Genomic DNA, 18,824 nt, shown 5'->3' with positions numbered 1-18,824 from the left:
GGCCGCGCTTCACCGCCGGCCTGCTCCGCCTGCCTGTGGGGAGATGGGGGTAGGCAGGCGGTGGTTCACGGAAGGACTGCAACTGTGCAGAACAAAAGTTTAATTTCCAAAGGGCGGCTATAGCCAAAGCAGGGAATCGTGTACACGAGATGGATTCCTGAGCCTCCCCGGCATCTGAAATACGTGGTGCTAATTGAACATTAGTGTCAGGACAAGGGAATGTTCGAGTACCATTCAAACCCTACACAAATCACTTTAAAAACCAGGCCAGATCTGTGCTGTCAGTCCTTTCTGACATAGTCAGAATGTCATCTTCTACCCTCTTTTCTATTTTAAGCACTGGTGCAAAGAAGGTATTTTCATTAACTTCACGTAGATTTGTCCTTGTTTTTCAGACCCTGTGTGTCATGTCTCAATCCCAGCCTGTCTCAGGCTTCCTCTGAGCCAGACTATTAATGATTTAATGTCTCATACTTCTTATTCTCTAGTTGTATTGTATTCACAGTCTCCTTATGTGATGAGACTTACAACTGGTATATGTATGTGGGTAACTTATTTATCTCTTGTACTTACCTTCTCCCTTGGAGTAGGATAAGAAAGTAACAATGCAGTACTGCATCTCAGGATTTTAAAAAAATCCCAGGAATGCATTAATTCCTCAATGACTAGCTTATAAAAGACCTCATCTAGGAAAAAAGGAAGGAGCAAAGATGCAGCTCTCCTTAGGTCTGAGCAGAGATGGATCCATAGAGATTTATTTTATAAAGCCCTAGGGGATCAAATCTTTGTCTTTTCTACAGAGCTTTAGTTTACCCCCTGTCCAGCCTTCACACTTGGAACTTAATGAACCTAGCAGGTACCAGCAGGGATATCAGGAATGGGCTCAGTGCACTTCTGAGGAGAGGTGAGCAGCGGACTGGAGACAGCAGTAGAGGTCAGTGACTGACTAGGCAGACTATGGCACTTGTGACAGCTGTAGTGCCAAGGAGGAAGCCAGTGCTAGGACATCACTGACCCCAGGCTGCGTGAGTGGTAGGGGCAACACAGGGAGAGCTATGTGTCATTTGAACATTGCTGTCATTTGGCCATTGGCTGTGGCTGTGGTATGTTGAAAAGTTGTTTCTTCACCTCTCCCAGGCAAAAACTTCTTCCTGAAAATATCTGGCTGGGGGAAACCTTCAGCAAGACTTCTACCATGCATTGATCCAAGTTTTCTGTCATGTAACTTTTTGCTTCTTCTATCTTGTGCAGGACAGCTTCCCTAAAGTACTTATTTTTCCTCCTCCAAATTCCTACATTACGTACCTACTTGTCTTCAAAATCCTTGTCAGTAATTAAGTAGCTTGTATCTTACAGCTGTGCTTGGTATGATAATTACCCTTCTCTTAGTTTTCCCTGTTGACTGTGTGTTCATCTATCATCTACTACCATCAGCTCAGATAGAATTTGGAGTGGTATGAAGTACCTCAAACACTGAAGAACCAGCATTTTGAAGGACCTGCAGGTGCTACCACAAGGTAAATAGCTTAATAAGATCATTCTTATGTGTTTCCCAAGTCTTCTGATTTATTCAGAAAAGTTTATTACTCCTTTCTCAATAGCAACAAGCATTCTCTGACATATTAAAGAATTGTCTGCCTGTGTCTGAGAATCTACAGACAAAATGCATGAGATTACCCTTCCTATGATTCAGGGGCTGGAAAGAGGGAAATGTTAGTTGTGCTGCAGAGATAAAACTGATCCTCCCTGGCAAGTAGAGATCACTGAAGATGGCTTGCTCAGTCACCTTCTGTTATGATCTACCCTTAACATGGTTTCCAAGTGTAAGCTGGCAAAGGGGTTGTAGTCATAACTATTTTCTCTATCCATTAGTCAAATGCTCCTTTTACATACAGAATTATAGTGTAAAATGTAAAAAGAAAATAATAATATGGCTTGAGCTTGAATTTTTTCCCCTCTGGTTGGTTTAACAATTAAAACCCTTTCTATTATAAATTATCTAATATATCTATTGGGTGGTATCATTAAAATATGATCTTAATCTCTATTACAATGTATCAGTACATTCCCATAGAAATTTTGTTTAACATAACCTAAAGGAGGTTTGTTTTGTGGAAAAAAAATATGACCAAAGTCTAATAAGTTTGTAATGCCTTCCTACTCTCAGGCTCCTCAGGAGGGGAAATCAGGATAGCACATCTCAGCAGATGGGAGCATAAATCTGGCTAGGAAGAGAACGCAAGTGAGAAGCATCTTGAGTCAATCTCCTCCAAAGATACTCGCTGAAAATCTTAAGGTACAAAGTTGAGATGTTCCCAGTCTATAGAAAAAGCTAATAAAATAGAGCAGTAATAACTGCTCTCGCTCTTCCTCAGTTTTATGCCTCCCAGGGGCACAGACAATCAAGCAGATAAGTTGTAATTTTACACCCCTTTGCACCAGCTGCACTTAACTAGCCTGATTTTTACCTGCCAGTAATAGCACCACAGAGAACTAAAACCAAAGAACTATTAAAAGCTTAATGTATTTTTCACATGTAGGTTGTTTGCATTTTTCATGCTTATTTTGAGGCCTTGCATGAAGCAAAAAGTGGGGGTGATAACTCATTACCATGCAAAATTTAAAAATATGAAAGTATGAAAAAGGGATTTTTTTTGAAAATACAGAATTTTATTCACAATGCAATTTCAGCGAGAAGGTTCTTTGAGGAATTTTGAAAACAGTCCAAAATGAATCATACAGATTTCCAAAATAATGACAAAAAAGGGTTGTCTGAGAAAACAAATTATCAAAGTTTATATCACTTTAATAGGCCATCACCTTTAAGTTGATGCTTCCCCTTTTCCCTTCACCCATTTTTTTTTTAAATAAAAAGCTGCTTAGTTTTGAAATTAATCTCTAAATCCATTTGTCAATTAGTTGGCAATAGAAGAAAGGTGGAGAAGCATCTTATCTAGGCAGATGAGGAGAATTTTAGGCAGAGAGGGTTTTTTTTGACCAAGTCTGTTCATATCTAAAAAAAAATTAATGTGCTCTACAGGCTGATTATAAAATAAAAATGCATATGACTATAGAAAATCAATCTCAAGCATAGGATAGGGAGGTAACTATGAAATATGTTTTCTCTTTTTACCTTAATTTCACCATTAGACAATTGAGTCAGGGGTGCTGTAAATCACTGCAGCAGTGTAGACAAAACAGGATGTGATCACCCACAGATCAACTGTGTGAGTGGCAGCTTTTGCAAAGATGGCAAAGAGCAAACAGAATACAAAATAGGGATCTGCGCTGGAGGAATAATTATGTATTTCTGCCCCTATTCACAATTATCTCAGAAGGCCTTTAAGGGGTGAAAGACCTTCCTGTGCATTTGTGCAGAGGAGGAGGGAACAGCTGGGACAGGACAGAGGCTGGAGTGTGAGCTGCCCACAGGGCTGATGAGGGCTGCAGGGGAGCGAGGGTGGGGAGGGATGCTGGGTGGGACCCTCTCTTGCAGCAAAGCTGCTGCCTCACACACAGCAGGAAAAGCCAGGGCTGCAAAGGTGGAGAGAGAAAATGAGCTCTTCTGTCAGCTCATGCTGCTTGAATGCTGGCCTGTGGGGTAGCAGAGTGTGCTCTTTACATGCCTTGCCTGTGCCTGCTGTCACACTGGGTTTTCCATGAATTATTTTAGCTGCCTTTGATCACTGTTATTGCTGTGAAATTTTGTACCCTATTAAGCTCCTGGTAAAATGCCTGTTTTCCTCAGTGCAACTGGATCTGGCCACTAAAAACTGTTTAGAAGTCACAGCATTCATATCAAAGACTCACAGATGTGAAACTGAAATTGGAATACCTGGGGTATTTTTTACTCAGAGTTATGAATGACTTTAAAATCTCATTCCTCATCATCCATACAGGAAATCCTGGTACCTGAGTTTGGTTAACTTGCAGATTATAGCCACAATGTAGTACTCCTTCTTTATGTGCCTAATTTTGCATGTTGGCAATAAAATTCAGAATACAAGTAATCCTTCACCTTTCTATCACCCATCACTTTCCTGCTGTCTGAAGATACTGGGATACATTAAGGAGACCTCTGGCATTCATCATTCACATATGGAGTTGTTCAAATTGATTAGCACTGGCAAAATTCACCCCTGGGTCCTCCTGGCTGCTCAACAAAAAGAGCACAACTGACTTCAGGCTTCTCTGTAGAAGCAGTACAGAAAAGATTCATTGTTTCCAATAGGAAATAGGTAATATTGAGTGTGTCATTTCACAGCAGCTTGTTTTATCTGAGCATTCACTGGGCCAGTGCATCCATACTAGGAGCACATAAATAAGGGGTCCTATGCAGGCAAGGATGAGGAGCAGAATCCTGAATCCTCTCAGGTACCTGCTAGGTGGTCAGCTGGGAACATGGAATATGTTCTGAGAGCAGCCACCTTCACTGTATTTTGCAGTGTACTAAATTACCCTGTAGCTATGAAATAGGTGCAGTGTTAGGGATAACACTGAGTTTGGCTGTGGGGCATGGTGGAAGCTGGATAGTGGGCTGGTACAGTGGCATGCCTGATTCTCTTCCTTCTGTTAGACACTTGCCAATGTTGCTGATGAATAGTAAGGAGGAAAGAAATCTGAAAAAGCCCTAAACCAAGTGATAAAATAGAGTATTAGATTCATATTTCTGCTGCCAGTTTGTCAGACAATCCATGGAGTTACTCCACAAGGTTTAAAAAGGAGCGATAACCTCTGAATGTAATAAAGCTTTTCACCAAAATGAGACATTATATACAGACTGTTTTGTTACATTTACTTCTCCAGAAAGGCGCCCAAAACCTGTGCTATTTGTACTGCTCTGTTTCTGTGGAAACTGTGTGTTGAAGTGGAATAGAAAAAGCAGGGAAAAGAGAATGAGAGGTGAAGTGTTTCTGGCTGAAGTCCCGTTGGCCAGTCACAGTTTGAGCTGGGGTAAGTCACACAAGCAAGCCCTCAATACTGAAGTCCAGAGTTTTCTTTCTTCTTAGCTTGTGGTGAGGGAGGAGCCTGGTTCAACAGACACCATTCAGAAATTGGTTGCTTATGCAATTTATCTGGGTTTTCCCCTGCTTTTTACTCATATCAAAGACGTAATATTTACAGATATTTTATGCAACAATAATTTTAGTCAGTTGGGAATGTCAGAGAATAGCTACCTAAAGCAGCAGAGCGAGATTTGCTCTGAAAGGAGCCTTCCATTGATGGACAAGTTTCACAGTCACTGCTCTTTTGAAAAGCACCATTGTATCCTTGAAAGGACAGTCTCCTCTTCCAGGACTGAAAAAACACCTTTTCATCTTCCTAGGGCTTCCAACACATGCATGTTTTTGATGAATTACTATGAAAGACAAACAGTCTTGACTAATAAACTCAGCTCCTTAATTTCTGTTCCCTGACAATTGGTTCACTGCCAGTCATACTGCTTTTTCCAAGAATAAAACCCTTTCTTTAAAATAATATCTAAATTAACATCTTAATACATTGTTATTTTTTTCTGTTATTGACTAGTATATGCCTGCTGCCTGTGGGTGTGGATCCAGGTAAAAATTCTACACTGATACAGTTGGGATTGATGGCTTTATTCTGTAGAAATAGAAGCAAGGGTGGATCTATTTCTATCACATACACACACAAAAAATGACCAGACTATCACTGCAGTCTGGTGCTCCAGTTTGGAAAGTCTGGGCATTTTCCTGTCTAGCCTTAGTAAATGCAGCTACAGAAAATCAAATGGAAATGTGCAGCACTTAGCATTATGTCCTAAGTAATCCTGAAACTCCTGCTGAACAGAAAAAACAGTTTGGAAGAATGCAGATTCTGGAGGAAAAATTAACCAAGAAACTGACATTAGCTTTTCAAATTCAGGTATAAGTGTGTGCAGACCCAAAAATTTCAGAATAATTTCTTACAGAGAGAAGGTGAAAGGGCCAAACAGGGAGTGTACCTGTACATTTTTAGGCTTCTGCATGAAACAAGGAACACCTACTTCTTGCTCTGCTGCTGCTTCAGCTTCTTAGTAGACTTTAAAGTCTATTCCAGTCTCCCTCTAATCTCTATGCATGGGAGTTAGCAGTCAAACATGAAGAGAGTTGGCTGGAACAATTCGAGGAGCCCTGCAGCCCTTTCCTTTTGTATGCTTGTAGTGTGTTACACTGTGCATGAAAGCAACAGAAAGAGAAAAAAGCAGAAAAGCAGGGAGTTGTTACCAGGCACTGGTGCTGCCTTTATTATTTTATTTTCTTATGAAAACATTCTTAATGTTTTTATAAACTACAGCTGAGCTGCAGGTCAACCTAACTTTTCAGTTTTATTTTATTTGTAAGCCATTCTGTATTTTAGAAGTATTTATTGTTTATGGTTGGCAGGTCTGATTGCACTTCTCTTTAGGTCATTCAGGTTTTGAGTTTGGCAGCTTAAGAAATGCTTGTTTGTTGAACTGCTTACTGCAGTTCACCAATTTGTAATGAACAGGAAGTTCAGGCCATACAAAGACATTATGGATACAGTCAGAACATGCCAGAAACACAATACATTGAAGCAACACTCCATTAACCCAAGTTAGGTAGTGCAGAAAATCACATATATATCAATATATGCTTTAGGAGACAAATTAGCCTTTTATTCACTGTATTCCATAAAATTCTCCAGGCACAGAAGATAAGGCATTAATCAACAGCTATTTGGCTCTACACACCTTACAATAGGGTCTGAAACTGCCTTTTACAAACTGAGAAAGTGTGAAAATCTCTTTCCAGTGCAGTATTGAAAGTCCCGTTTGAAAATCACGATAGCTGAGCTAGGTGAACAGCCCCCAGAGAAACACTGTGCTCCCTGCTGCACTGTAACACCACACAGCAGCCCTGGGTGGGCAGTTGCTGTACAGAGACTTTCCTGTGGACAACACTCTGCAGACAGAGTGTTCTTTCATAGGTCCATTAAGTTTTCAGGCCACTGTTAGTCACTGCAGGTCTACAAATAATAATTCCACTCATTTTCCTGCTGTTACTTTTCCCATTACCAAAATACAGTTGAGGATAGAGTGGCAATTACAATGTGAATAATCATGCACAAATACATTGTATTTCCAATGCTTTCTCTCTGACAACCATACAGTCTAATAAACCACCAAAGCTCCTCAACACATTTTGAAGCATCCCTCTACAGAGCTGTTCAATCACATACTTCCTTAGATACATTCAGAAGAATCCCTTAAAAAAGCCTTCCTAAGGGTATATTTTTACAAAATGCATTTATGTAGTGTGTGAACAGCATCTGTATCCTCTAGCTGCACACAGTATTTCTCATTGAGCTGATAATGACAAAAAAGCGTCCTACAACACACTGCAGACAAATTTTCAGAAGTGTTTAGCTCCAGGCATCTAGATCAGCTCCAGGTAGCTCAAGGTAACCAGCTCACAGTGCTGTACCCAAGTTAAAAGAATTTCGGTTCAGGATTTTTCATAACTTTTTTAAAACTACAAAAATTACAAGTAATTACAATTACTTTCAAGTAGCTTGAATCCCCCCATGGTCAATAACAACATATTGATAAAGGCATACTTAGTTTTTCTCACCAAAAATAAGACAGTGCTGAACTATGAAACCACTACTGTGTTTCATGAGTGTTAAAACCAATGTAGGTTGTTTTTTAATAAATTTGTATTCTGTGTTCATTACAACTTCCCACCACGATGCCATCAAAATATTCTTCCAGCCTTTCTCTTTGCTTCCTGTACTTCCTTCCAATACCCTCAGCTCCCTTCTATATCTCAGATGCCTCCCCCCTACCTCGTAATTCTGGTAATTTGTACATCATTCCAGTCACTTGTACATCATTTGTACACCCTCTGCTTGCCTTTTTCCAGCTTGTTGCCGGGACCACAGTAGGAGAATGGGTTGACTCATTCAAATCCTGCCAAACAGAGTAGAAGGCTTCTCAGTTCTCCTTCATTTGCTGTCAAGAGACACATCAGTAGTGGCTACCCCTAGTGTCCTCACAGTAATTTTGAGACTCAATAACTGGCAGACAAACCCACTGGCAGCTTCATTTGAAATCGGGCAATTAATTAAAAATATATCAGAGGGAGACAACCCTTCATACAAATCTTGGTTTTTTTTGGAAAATATGCAAAAAATACTAATAGAAGTCCCACTAAAAATTAAAACAGGAGTAAAAAAACCAATTAAGATAGCTGTAGGGATGTTTCATGTGGATGTTTTAATTAACTTAGAGTATGGGATTGCTTGCACTTAGTAGAAACAAATAATTTTCCACTTCAGAAAAAGAAATTAAGAGAGAGGTTAAATGAGTTATGAGATGAATAAGTTATTTAGCATGAAAACTCTAAAAACTTAACTAAAAATTTCTGGCATTTCAAATGTTCTGGTGCTAAAGTTTCTTGACATTTTAAAATTACTGTCTTGCAAGCTGTAGTACTTATTCAAAGAAGAGCAATTTGACATATATCACTATTTAGGTTCCACATTTTGGGCCCTACAAAAGGATGATTTTCCAATTTAATTAAATGCTACTTGATTAAAAAACTGTGTCTGTGGTTAACTCTTTGCTCTTCATTAAGAGATGTCTTTGTTGTATTGCTTAGGAAACAAACATAAATGCAGCATGACAACAAACATGATGCTTTTTAGATAGCCTTTTTGCAAAGATTTTGAACATTGCAAACAGAAGTTGGGAGTTAGGATACCATGACCTCGTTAATTAAATTAAACCTTCTTTAAAAGATAAGTGTAAAATAGAGATGTTTGAAGTCTAAGCGCTTAAATATATGGGGTGAAATGTTGCTATATACAATGAGGGATGATTATCCAAAGGTCAAGCCTAGAAACCACCACAAAATAACTCTTAAGGTACAGGAAATTAATGGTACACTATTTTAAGGAAAATGGGAAAAGAATCTAAAGTGTTTATGCTCTTTTACTGTCTGCTGGAGAAGCATGATTAAGCAGTCATTAAATTCAGAAAAGAAAGAAAGGTTTTTATACACACAGTATTCAACACATTATTAATCTAAAACATCTAAACTTTCTCAAGTCCAGTCTAAACTGCAAAGTGTTGTGCTGCTCAGTACAACCAAACCCTAGCTCCTTAGTTCCTGCAGATCAGAGACCTTACCAGAGCACAGCATTGCTGCTTGCTGGCCTCATGCCCAATTCTTATTCCACCCATGAAACCAGGTGGTGGGGAAGGTCAAGCCTGGCTGGATTTCATTTCAGTGTAAGGCTGAGAAATAGCTGATTCAGGGTCCTGAATTCCAACTCAGTGGTCTGCTGGCCAGTGAGACTGTAATGTATTGCTACGTGGCAGAGTGTAATTTAAGGTCCAAGATCACAGATACAGTTCTCAGCTTTGTACATCTTTGTAGAGTAACTACAGATTTTTCAAACAAATTTAAGCTAATTTTAACTAGTTAACTTGCATTTATCCATCAGTGTAGCCTGCTAATTTTCTAGGTTACTAGTTCATTAATTCACTAATTTAGCACAGAGGTCCCCAATAGCAGGCTGCTGCTATAGTACCCAGACTAGCTCAGTTAGACCTAGCATAGATCTGCTTATGCAAGTTGCATCTGGAACTTTGTCTGCAGTGGGCTTTTAAAAAAAATCAGGAAGGCATGTTTGATCCTGACAACAAAAGCCTAAAATTACTGTGATGAAACTCTGAAGCATTTCTTCTTAGAAAGATGAAAAGTTAAGAGTTACACAAGGTCAGTGATGTCCAAAAATAGGGCAGGAGAGGAAGGATGGCTTATACTTTTATAACTTACAATCTCTTCCTGAAAAAGTCATATTAGGAAATGTTCTTGAAGTCCCCTGAGTCTAGTCTTTATCTGCCTAGCTAAGTGGATAAGTTAAAGTAATTTGGTATCCATCCCACCTATTTAGTGGGGCAGCACTATTCTGTGGCCTTGCACACTTCAAGACAACTTCTATTTTTGTCTGTCTGCTTACCCATTTTCCATGAGGTGCCATACAGCAGTTTAAGTCCCTGTTTTCCCATTATTTTCTCCATTTCTGTACAGCTATTTCATTTAAGCAATGCAAAAAGAGACTTCTGGGACAGCTGTGCCTGGGCATGCTGTGAGCTAGCTGGAGACTTTCACAACCTTCTAGTGGTCCTCTAGGGTGAGCACAGGAAAAAAGATAATTCAGGGTGGCAAAGTCTTACAGATAAACACTTCTTGTAAGTCTGATAATAAAAGAATCAATTCAATATCAGGAAAGTTTTCAATCAGTTCAATATCAGGAAAAGAAAATAAAGTACATCTGCATGTCCATTCACACTGGACAGCTTTTGAGGCAGAACAGTTTGTATCAGATTTTAGACTGGGGCAAAATGTTGTACTGTAAGCAATTCCTGCAGCAGAGATGGTGAAGTGGTAACTGCCATGTGGAGCAGGTCTCAAAAACAACCAAATGGACAGAGAACATGACATTACCAAAGGACAGACTCACACAGAAACAGAACTGATAACAGCCACTGCATAAGATGGATAGAATTACAGCATCACCACAATATAACCTGTGCAGGTATCAATTAGTATGGGGGCTAGCAGATGGTGTAGTGTGACTGTTCCTTTGGTTAAGGGCAGGAGTTCTTCTGTCTCCTTTTTCCCCTTGGGACCCTTATTCTGTTGGGTATGTGCAGATAGAATCCAATATAAATTCCAGTTGCTGAAAATTCACCTATGCAATTAAGGATTTTCTCTAGGCATGGTTTAACTGGTAACTATTAAACTTGCTGAAAGCTGGAATTAGGTGCTTAGTGAGAACCAAGTGCTTTCTTTTTTACCTACACCTGAATTTTGTGAGTGTCACACAAATGCTAGCATTAAAGCACTGTTCCAGGGAGTGCCCATGCTAAGTTCCACTTGTGTTAAGTGAATAAATTTTGTGTGCTGTCTGGTCTTTTGTCTCTTTTAGTTCACAGGATGCCTTCCAGCGAAAAAGATAAGAATCAGATTTATTTTTAGCTAGCCTTAGCATTATAATTCAGGATCCGTTTAATGTTCAACTGTGTATTTTCCCTGTTCTTGCTTGATGAGTCTTACAAATGACTGAAATATGAGGAAAATCACAGTGGTCAGTGAAACTGCTGGAGAGAGCACCCTGTATCTGTCCTACAGCTTACTGTCTCTCTCCATTCAATGGCTGGCTAATTGCCTGCTAGACTGAAATGGTCTTCTACCAGATACTGGGAAAAGTTGTTTCCTCTTCCAGTCTGAGATCTCCAGCTGGTTAATATATTCTCATGGCACTGCTGTTTGAAACCTTAACTGGTAAACATCCCTTTTATCTGACAGCTCCTGTCCCTCAGCAAGGGCCTCCCTCCCTAACCATCACAGTCCCTGTGTAAGAATGCATTAATATGAAATACTATAGACTCTGTACACTGCTAGGATGGGATAGAACTGTTTCTGAACAGAAAAAAGAGATGAAATGAAAGCACAGTAAGCACATAAAATATTAATTTAAGGCTCAGCATGATACAAAGTGTTATAGGGTGACACTTTTTTTTTTTCTTTCTTCTCTCTGTGGGCGAAATCAGATACACATTTAGTGAAAAGGACCCTTATCCAACAAAAATTAAAAAAACCCAACAAAACAATAACAACAAAGATTCAAGGATAACTTGCTGCAAACAAACCTTGGACATGGGCCTAATGTGCATCTCGAGTTCTGAAAAGGGAGATGAGAAGTAGTGGCCAATAGTTTAGAGAACAACTGGAAAGTTAGAATACATATTACAAAATCAAGAACAGTTTCTTGAGTTGCTCTTTCCCCTCATGTCCAATAAGCTGTAGCACCCACATTTTTACCAGGTTGTATGGGATATGCAGTGGACCTGTACTTCCCATAATCAGGTTCTTCAGCTGGCTAGGCAATTCCATATTTTAAAGAATAACAGCCTATCATTAACTCCTCAAATGAAAGACTATTTGGACATATGTGATTCTTTTATATGAGGACCAGGCTAACTTTAGAGAAAAAGATAATAGTACACTGGCAATGCAGACTTCCATAGTAATTGAGATTGATTTCACTGCAAATAAGATTTCTGCATACTTTTTTATTTGCAGGCAAATTCCCAGTAATCTTTCATACAATACTTCAGTTTGTAACAGAATTCTTAATCTTGAACTATGTATTATTTGGGGGAAAACAAAGGACAAGGAACCTTATTTAAAAATTTGATCAAGGCAGGCAAAGATCATAGTCTCTTAGAATTGTTTAGGTTGGAAAAGACCTTTAAGATCACCAAGTCCAACCATTGTTGTTATAACTACAACAGTCTTAGATAAATTGCTGGGTACAAAAAGCCATCAACATCATCATATTTCCGCATGGATTTCAACTGCAGTTCAAAGGAAGAGACAGAAAAGGCCCTCTGTTCTCCTGGGTTTTCAATGATAAGAGGCACGCTGTGAGTGTATTGAGTTCACAGGATCATTTTTTGCTTCTGTTCCCATACAAATGGTCCAGTGCATTGTTCCACTGAATGCAAACAGTGCCAAGCACGTTGGTTTGGATGTATCCTACCATCAACTAATCAGATACACGTTCTATCACCATTTTGCAATTGCTTCTTGCCATTATACTTTTTCTGCAGTTTTCTGCAATTTTGTGTTTACTTTAAGACTAATGCATAAGTTAGAACAGAGGAGGAGGTTTTAGGAAATGGACTTATATACCTATTGCAACTAGTGTTTGAAGAAAGTAAACCCCCTTATTTTCAAAACAAGTTAAAGTCAGGTGTCTGAAAAAAGAAGAAATCATTGTCCTACACTGAATTTCTTCCTGACTAGGAACTGGAATAGCCATAATCCTTTAGTTTTGTGGTTTATCTGTACCAGGGCATACCAGCTAGAAAGGCACTGAGTATTCTGGAAAAAGGGTAAAAAACCTTTATGGCTTAGAAGTTACTGTAAATAGTACAGATTTATTGTGTGAATATAGTCCAACAGTGTAGTGATTTTAAAGGCCTGACTTGAGTAAACAGTGCAATGAATACATATTCTTTGGTGACAATATTTACATTCTTAATGTTTATTATAATAGTTTGCAGCTCTGAAGGCAAAAGCATGTGAATATTTCCTACCACAGTCATTTGTGTTACTACAATGAATGGCAAAGTGGGCGTAAAACATGATTAAATCAAACCCAAAAAATCAAGCCCACGGAATTAATTTCTAAGAAACAACGCACAAGGCCAAATTGCAGCAGATTAATTCTCTGTGATTTGAATGAACATAGCTGACTGTGTATATTATTTTCACTATGATTTGATGTTATGCATCTTACAGTAGGAGCACAGGGAATTTCCTATGCCTAGAGGTGGATAATCAGTCTTTCTCCAGTTTTTTGAAAATAACAAGGTTCATTCATGAGTGTTCTTTGTGAAGGTTAACAAGATTGACTAACAAGTTAAGCTATTTCCACTTTTATTTTAACAATTAGCTGTAAGATTTTCTGCTTTTGAAAAAATTCCTGTAGCTGTTTTACATGGTATAGATATGTTATAGACCTATCCAGACAGAAGGAAACTGAATGGCTAGTTCATACCAGTTATGAACCAGGCTGGTCATGCCTATGACTATGAAGCTGGGTGACATTTCACTTTGTAAGATCCAGTTACTGTTCACTTTGTAAAACTTTAATCATATGGAATGAAATATCCCATGCTGAGTAATGAAATAATACTTTTAAAAGAATGCTGTTTTGATAATATGAAAAGAATCATCAGCCACTTCTTGTAAATGCCCCTCTACCCCAGTAGTTCCTTGGATTCTGTATGTAGTCAAAACTAATTAAGCAAAAGAGGCAATGTTCTGTGCAAACAACAGCATACTGATAACTGTAGCTGCTAATGCACGTTGCCAGTGTAACTGAGCCATCCTTTACCAAATGGTTGTTCTCTATGAAACAGGACAAATCTGCTGTCAAGATGAAGCTCTGGAACTGTACCCAGACAAACTTGTTTGGCCAGTGTTTCTTTACGGGCCATTCCCCCCACAGGAGGTGATTTCAGAATGCATTGTAATCTGAAAGTTTGAAAAGGAGCACTGGAGCTCCAGGAGCAGCAGTGGGGTAGTGGCTGTTAACTTCCCAGCAGGGTGTTGGCGAGGGCGTTGTAGCGATGTCACACTGAGGATGTGTGAAGAAAGGACGTTTGGGGTACTACTGACATAACATGGCATCATCCTACTAGTCAGCTGGTGTCTGATTTTACTGAAGGCTGTGAAAACATCTTGTATCAAGTAAAAGTACAGGGAAGGTTACAGGGAAGAAAGAAGCTTTATTCTCCCAGAGAAAAGGAGTCCATTGCTTTCTTTTACATTATGTTTAAGCTTATGGCTTGTCCCTTATTGTATTTATTGTGACGTTTGTGTAGTCCAAGTCAAGAGAAAGGGAAACAGGGTAAGCCCTGCATCTGATTTCTAATGGATTCTCATCTCATTGGTTGGCAATCCCTACCTTTGAGTAGGAGGCTGAGATTTCATAGAAAAAGGCCTTAATATCAAAGATGTGCCATTGAAATCCTTAGGAAAATCTGCTTAAATGTGGGCAAATGATGAGACTTCCTAAAACAGCGTTTTGCGCATGTTGGAGACATGTGAGTGTTTAATAATTACGTTTGAAAATATTCCATGCTTACTTAGCAGATGAATCTCTCACATGCACAACCAGACTGCATAGCTGCCAATCAGAAAGAAGTTGTAGGACTGAATCCAAAACACCACTGCATCACTGCTGAGAAACTTTTGCTATAATTGCTTGTGTCTAGGTTGAACAGAAAACTGAGAGCAGTTGCTAATCTTTCAGTGATCCTTTCTTCCCTTGCTGACCTCTAATCAGCATGAAGGAAGAAGCCATCCAATTTAAACAGAATAAAAAAAAACAAACCAAAACAAAACAGTGTATTTGAAAAAGGAGATGATGCAGGTCAAGATGAGAAGGGCAAGCTGGTAAGGAGCTGGGAACCAGGAGTGGAGTCTAATGGGGAAATTTAAGACAAGGACCCAGGAACTGGAGGAAGTTTAATTGAAGGGGTGTTTGGAAGTAATGGGGGAAGCTAGAATGAGTCATTCTGAAAACCTGCGTGCTTCAACACTAGAAGAAATATTTTCATAAAAATATTGCCAGAGTCTGTTTTAATTCTATTTCAGATCTGAGTTAAGTCATGCCAGTTCATGCCCTATTTTAAACAACATTCAATACATATCTGGGTTGATGCAGCTATTTCTGGGCACAGGTTAGTCTTTAATTTCATGTCAAAATGGTGTTAAACCGGTCTGCTTTGCCCTTTATGTCTTTCTCCTTTTATTAGTAATCCAAATTAACTTGATAAACAAGAGTTCTCTACTAATGTAAATGCTGTGTAGCTGGCATGCACTGTACCATTTTATAGATGAAGAAAATTAGTCAGGTGAGTCATGTAATTTGCTTTAGGAAGGGCACAATGAATCAGTGAATGAGCCAGGAATCTAAAATGAGGAATTTCTGACCTCCTGGTTTTTTTTTGGAAATCCTAACTCATGCTTCCTGCTATTTTTTTCATTACACTACCAAGATAACAGACTACTTTTCTTGTTTAACTTGTGCAATGCTCCTATTAATGTTAATTGGTTATACTTAGGCACTGATGAGCCAACAGTCTTGACCTTACAAGAAACTCGGCTACTTAGTTACTGTTGCTTAATCCTTCCTATCTGTAAGTTTGCTGTTCTCTGTGTTGCTCAAAACCAAGCTGAGAATTGTCCTCTTTGCTTTGTTTACATACTAGAGAAGGAAAAAAACACTTTGGTAGATAGAGAATTTTTCAAGTGAGCAAGAGAAGGACAGAGTCATTGTTTGTATGCCTACTTGGGCGTGTCATACTTAAAGAAATTCAGAGTGGGGGTGGGAACTGAAGGAACAAGAGACAACAATGAAAGGCGAGAGGATGAGAAGGCTGGACTTGCATATTAATGAGAGCTCGCCTGTAATTGGGAATTTCCTTTCACTACATTTTTCTTTTTCCTTTTTCCACCACTTATCGTTTTGTTGGGCTTTTTTTCCTTCCTCTGCCTTATGTGTTATTTCATGTTTGTTCCATTCTGTGCAACAGCAGTGTGAAGTTGGCTCATATCCTGATTTCTGAGAAGTGCAGAAATAAGAATATGAGCCCATGCTACTACAGAGTGGGAAAAGCAGTGCTGAAAGGAAGTGGTACAGAAATCAGGGCAAAATTTTCTAACATTCCTCTGCTGAAGGAAGAATTTTCAGTTATTCTCAGAGGGATGACAGTATCATGTTTACAGGACTGCTGCTAGGTAACTTCTTATTCTGTGCAAAAGGAAAAGTTAGTCTTCATACGTAAGGAATATTTCAAAGCTAAGTCAAAATGAAACAAACCAAACATCTGTGGGTATCAGATCCAAGCTATATTATAGACAGGCAAAAATACCATTCCATGATTTGATACTTAATTCTTCTTCTCTCCTGATGTTTGCACCTAAGATCACCTAAATCTGCTGTTGTCCCTCCCTCCTGCCTAGGTCATATCAACTGAACCTCACAGTGCCTTTCCCCTGAGTGAATGAGCTCTATGGTAACCCCTGCAACAAAACAGACACCTGTTCCCATAAACTGCTCAGAGAGAGACAGGCAGATCCATTCTGGCTCAGTCCACCTTTATGTTGTACACTGACTTTGCAAATGCTGCCTTTTGCTATTTAGTCTGTCTTCTCTCTTGGCTCATCATTTCCTTTTGAAAAATATGTGTATTTAAATAAAGATGGAAAATTTCCCTGAAATGAGCGGATTCAAATAAACAGGGTAGACTCTTTCTTAACAAGCACATAAATAAAATTATTGTAATTTAAAAAAAAAATCATTTACTATTTGGCTTCTCAGGGAGTTATTCTCTTGAGTCTGAGTAATAGGGTGGGGGCTTGTGGTTTTTGTTTTTTAATTTTCTGAAATATGTTTAGCCTCTACTGACCTTAATTTACTCTCCAGTCAGTTAATTGCACATGGTAATCCCTTATACATACAAAGAGAGTCTCAGTGATTTTTTTGAACTTCTGCATGATCATCCTCTAAGTGACGCTTGGCAGGGTTGGGGAGAAAGAAAACAACAAAACCCCGATAAAATACAGTCCCAAAATATGTTTCCACTAGAACTGAATGAAATTGTGTGCATAGTATACACCCACCCACCTGGTCCTAACAATTCCTTTCTCTGTGTGCTGGCAGATTGTTCCCTTGCCCTGATTATGTTGCTGACATTATGCTCGTGAGGGAAATTCCTTCCTGACTCCAGATCTGGTGGATTTATAATCCTGTTGATGTAAGCAAAGCTCCCTGTACTTATCTAAGACGCAATTGTCCAATCAGTTCTACATAAAAAACTCCTGTTAAAGTAAATTGAATGGCACACAAGTTGCTGAAAAGATAACCAGGACCCTGGTATGGTTTCTGCTCTAGAACCATAGCTACAAGATAACTTTAATGCAGCACTGCCCTGAGAAAGAAAAAAAGCAAGTCTTACTCTTTTCTCCATCATCAGCTGCTCTTCTCTCATTCACTACACAGGAACAAGTATTCATGCACATGAATACTGAAGTTAAAATTAGCCTGGAAATAATGAGTAAATACATAATCTGCTTTCTTAACATTCAGCTATAGTTAATTTTCATGCACCTAAACTTTCTCAGAAGAAAGCCTTCAAAATTTCAATAAAGCCTTCTGTTACCTAACCTATCACACTGAACTGAAAGACTAACTACAGTAAGGGAGAAATGTAACCTAACAGCGTTGCATATTACTGGTAGCAGTTTATACTGAAAATGTTTATTTCCTGTGTACTTTTGTGATGGAGGATGGGACACAGAAAACATTTTGATTTAGAAATGCAGCTGGGGTGCCTCATGAGAGCTGCAGTTTAGGAACTTCATGGTCCTATTGTTTTCTGTTCACTAGTCAGACAAAAAAGCATTATACAATGTAGTGCCTCCTTTTTGGCTTGTCTATTTATGCTTCTGTGGCTCTTCCCCTCCTAAGCTGAACTAACCAGACCTAGGGATTCAATTTTCTCTCTAAATGAAATCTCAATGATCCAATTACTTAAGACCAGCAATTACTGCTAGTTCCCTTCACTCTCAGAATGCCCTGACTGTAGCTGCTTTTAGGATCTTCCTCCATAAGAATCTTATGGATTCTTTGTGTTGCCACCTAGGGAGGCAGTTCTACCACAAAACTTAATGACCATCCTGTTACCTTTCAGTTATGCCTTGGAATTCCACTGCCATGTGAAGATAACCCAGACAAGCCTGACTCTTAGACTGGAGCTTTGGACGTGACCCAGATCATAGCCGGCTCAGGCACTAAGGTATAGATGGCACAAAATTTCAGTTTTAACACTGTCAAGCACTGAGCCGTGCTGTGCACTGCTCAAGTAAGAGTGACAGTGTTCACTGGGTCACCGCTGTGCCAAACCAGAGCAGCGCCTGGTACCACGGGCAACAAGATACCGTTGGCAGGAAAAAAAACAATTGCCAAGAGTTGTCCGTCATGATAATCAAACAACTTAGTGAGAATCAGAATTAAGGAAATCTAATTTCCCTGGATTTGGCCACGAGGTTAATTGGTTCTGGCATCTCACCCCACACGGGTTTGGGGACAAGCTAAAGCTGATCTGGCCCCAGCTGCTGCCGTGCAGAGAGCCTGACGCCTCTCTCCTCTGCCCCTTCCCTCAGCCCCCAACGTGCCGCCGCAGCAGCGCGGATCGCTCCGCTACTCCC

General features: G+C 39.3%; 2 long non-coding RNA genes across 4 annotated transcripts; one reads left to right on the top strand and one right to left on the bottom strand.

Moving 5' to 3' along the window:
• The first annotated feature begins 64 nt into the window (after positions 1 to 64).
• LOC135301685 (uncharacterized) lies at positions 65 to 18,515 on the top strand. Of its 2 annotated transcripts, XR_010363433.1 has the most exons (5): positions 65 to 1,517; positions 2,168 to 2,296; positions 4,807 to 4,953; positions 17,278 to 17,371; positions 18,308 to 18,515. It is a non-coding gene; the product is annotated as an uncharacterized LOC135301685 (long non-coding RNA). The 2 variants fall into 2 exon arrangements; XR_010363434.1 differs by lacking the exons at positions 17,278 to 17,371; positions 18,308 to 18,515 and adding an exon at positions 7,887 to 8,330.
• On the bottom strand, positions 6,303 to 18,768 carry LOC135301687 (uncharacterized). Of its 2 annotated transcripts, XR_010363435.1 has the most exons (4): positions 18,301 to 18,768; positions 17,573 to 17,658; positions 9,991 to 10,159; positions 6,303 to 7,933 (listed from the first exon to the last, which is right to left on the bottom strand). It is a non-coding gene; the product is annotated as an uncharacterized LOC135301687 (long non-coding RNA). The 2 variants fall into 2 exon arrangements; XR_010363436.1 differs by lacking the exon at positions 9,991 to 10,159.
• Positions 18,769 to 18,824: the final 56 nt, after the last annotated feature.

The sequence above is a fragment of the Passer domesticus genome, chromosome 5 (assembly GCF_036417665.1).
Source record: "Passer domesticus isolate bPasDom1 chromosome 5, bPasDom1.hap1, whole genome shotgun sequence".
Taxonomy (NCBI): domain Eukaryota; kingdom Metazoa; phylum Chordata; class Aves; order Passeriformes; family Passeridae; genus Passer; species Passer domesticus.
This window is presented reverse-complemented; position numbering and strand designations above follow the sequence as displayed.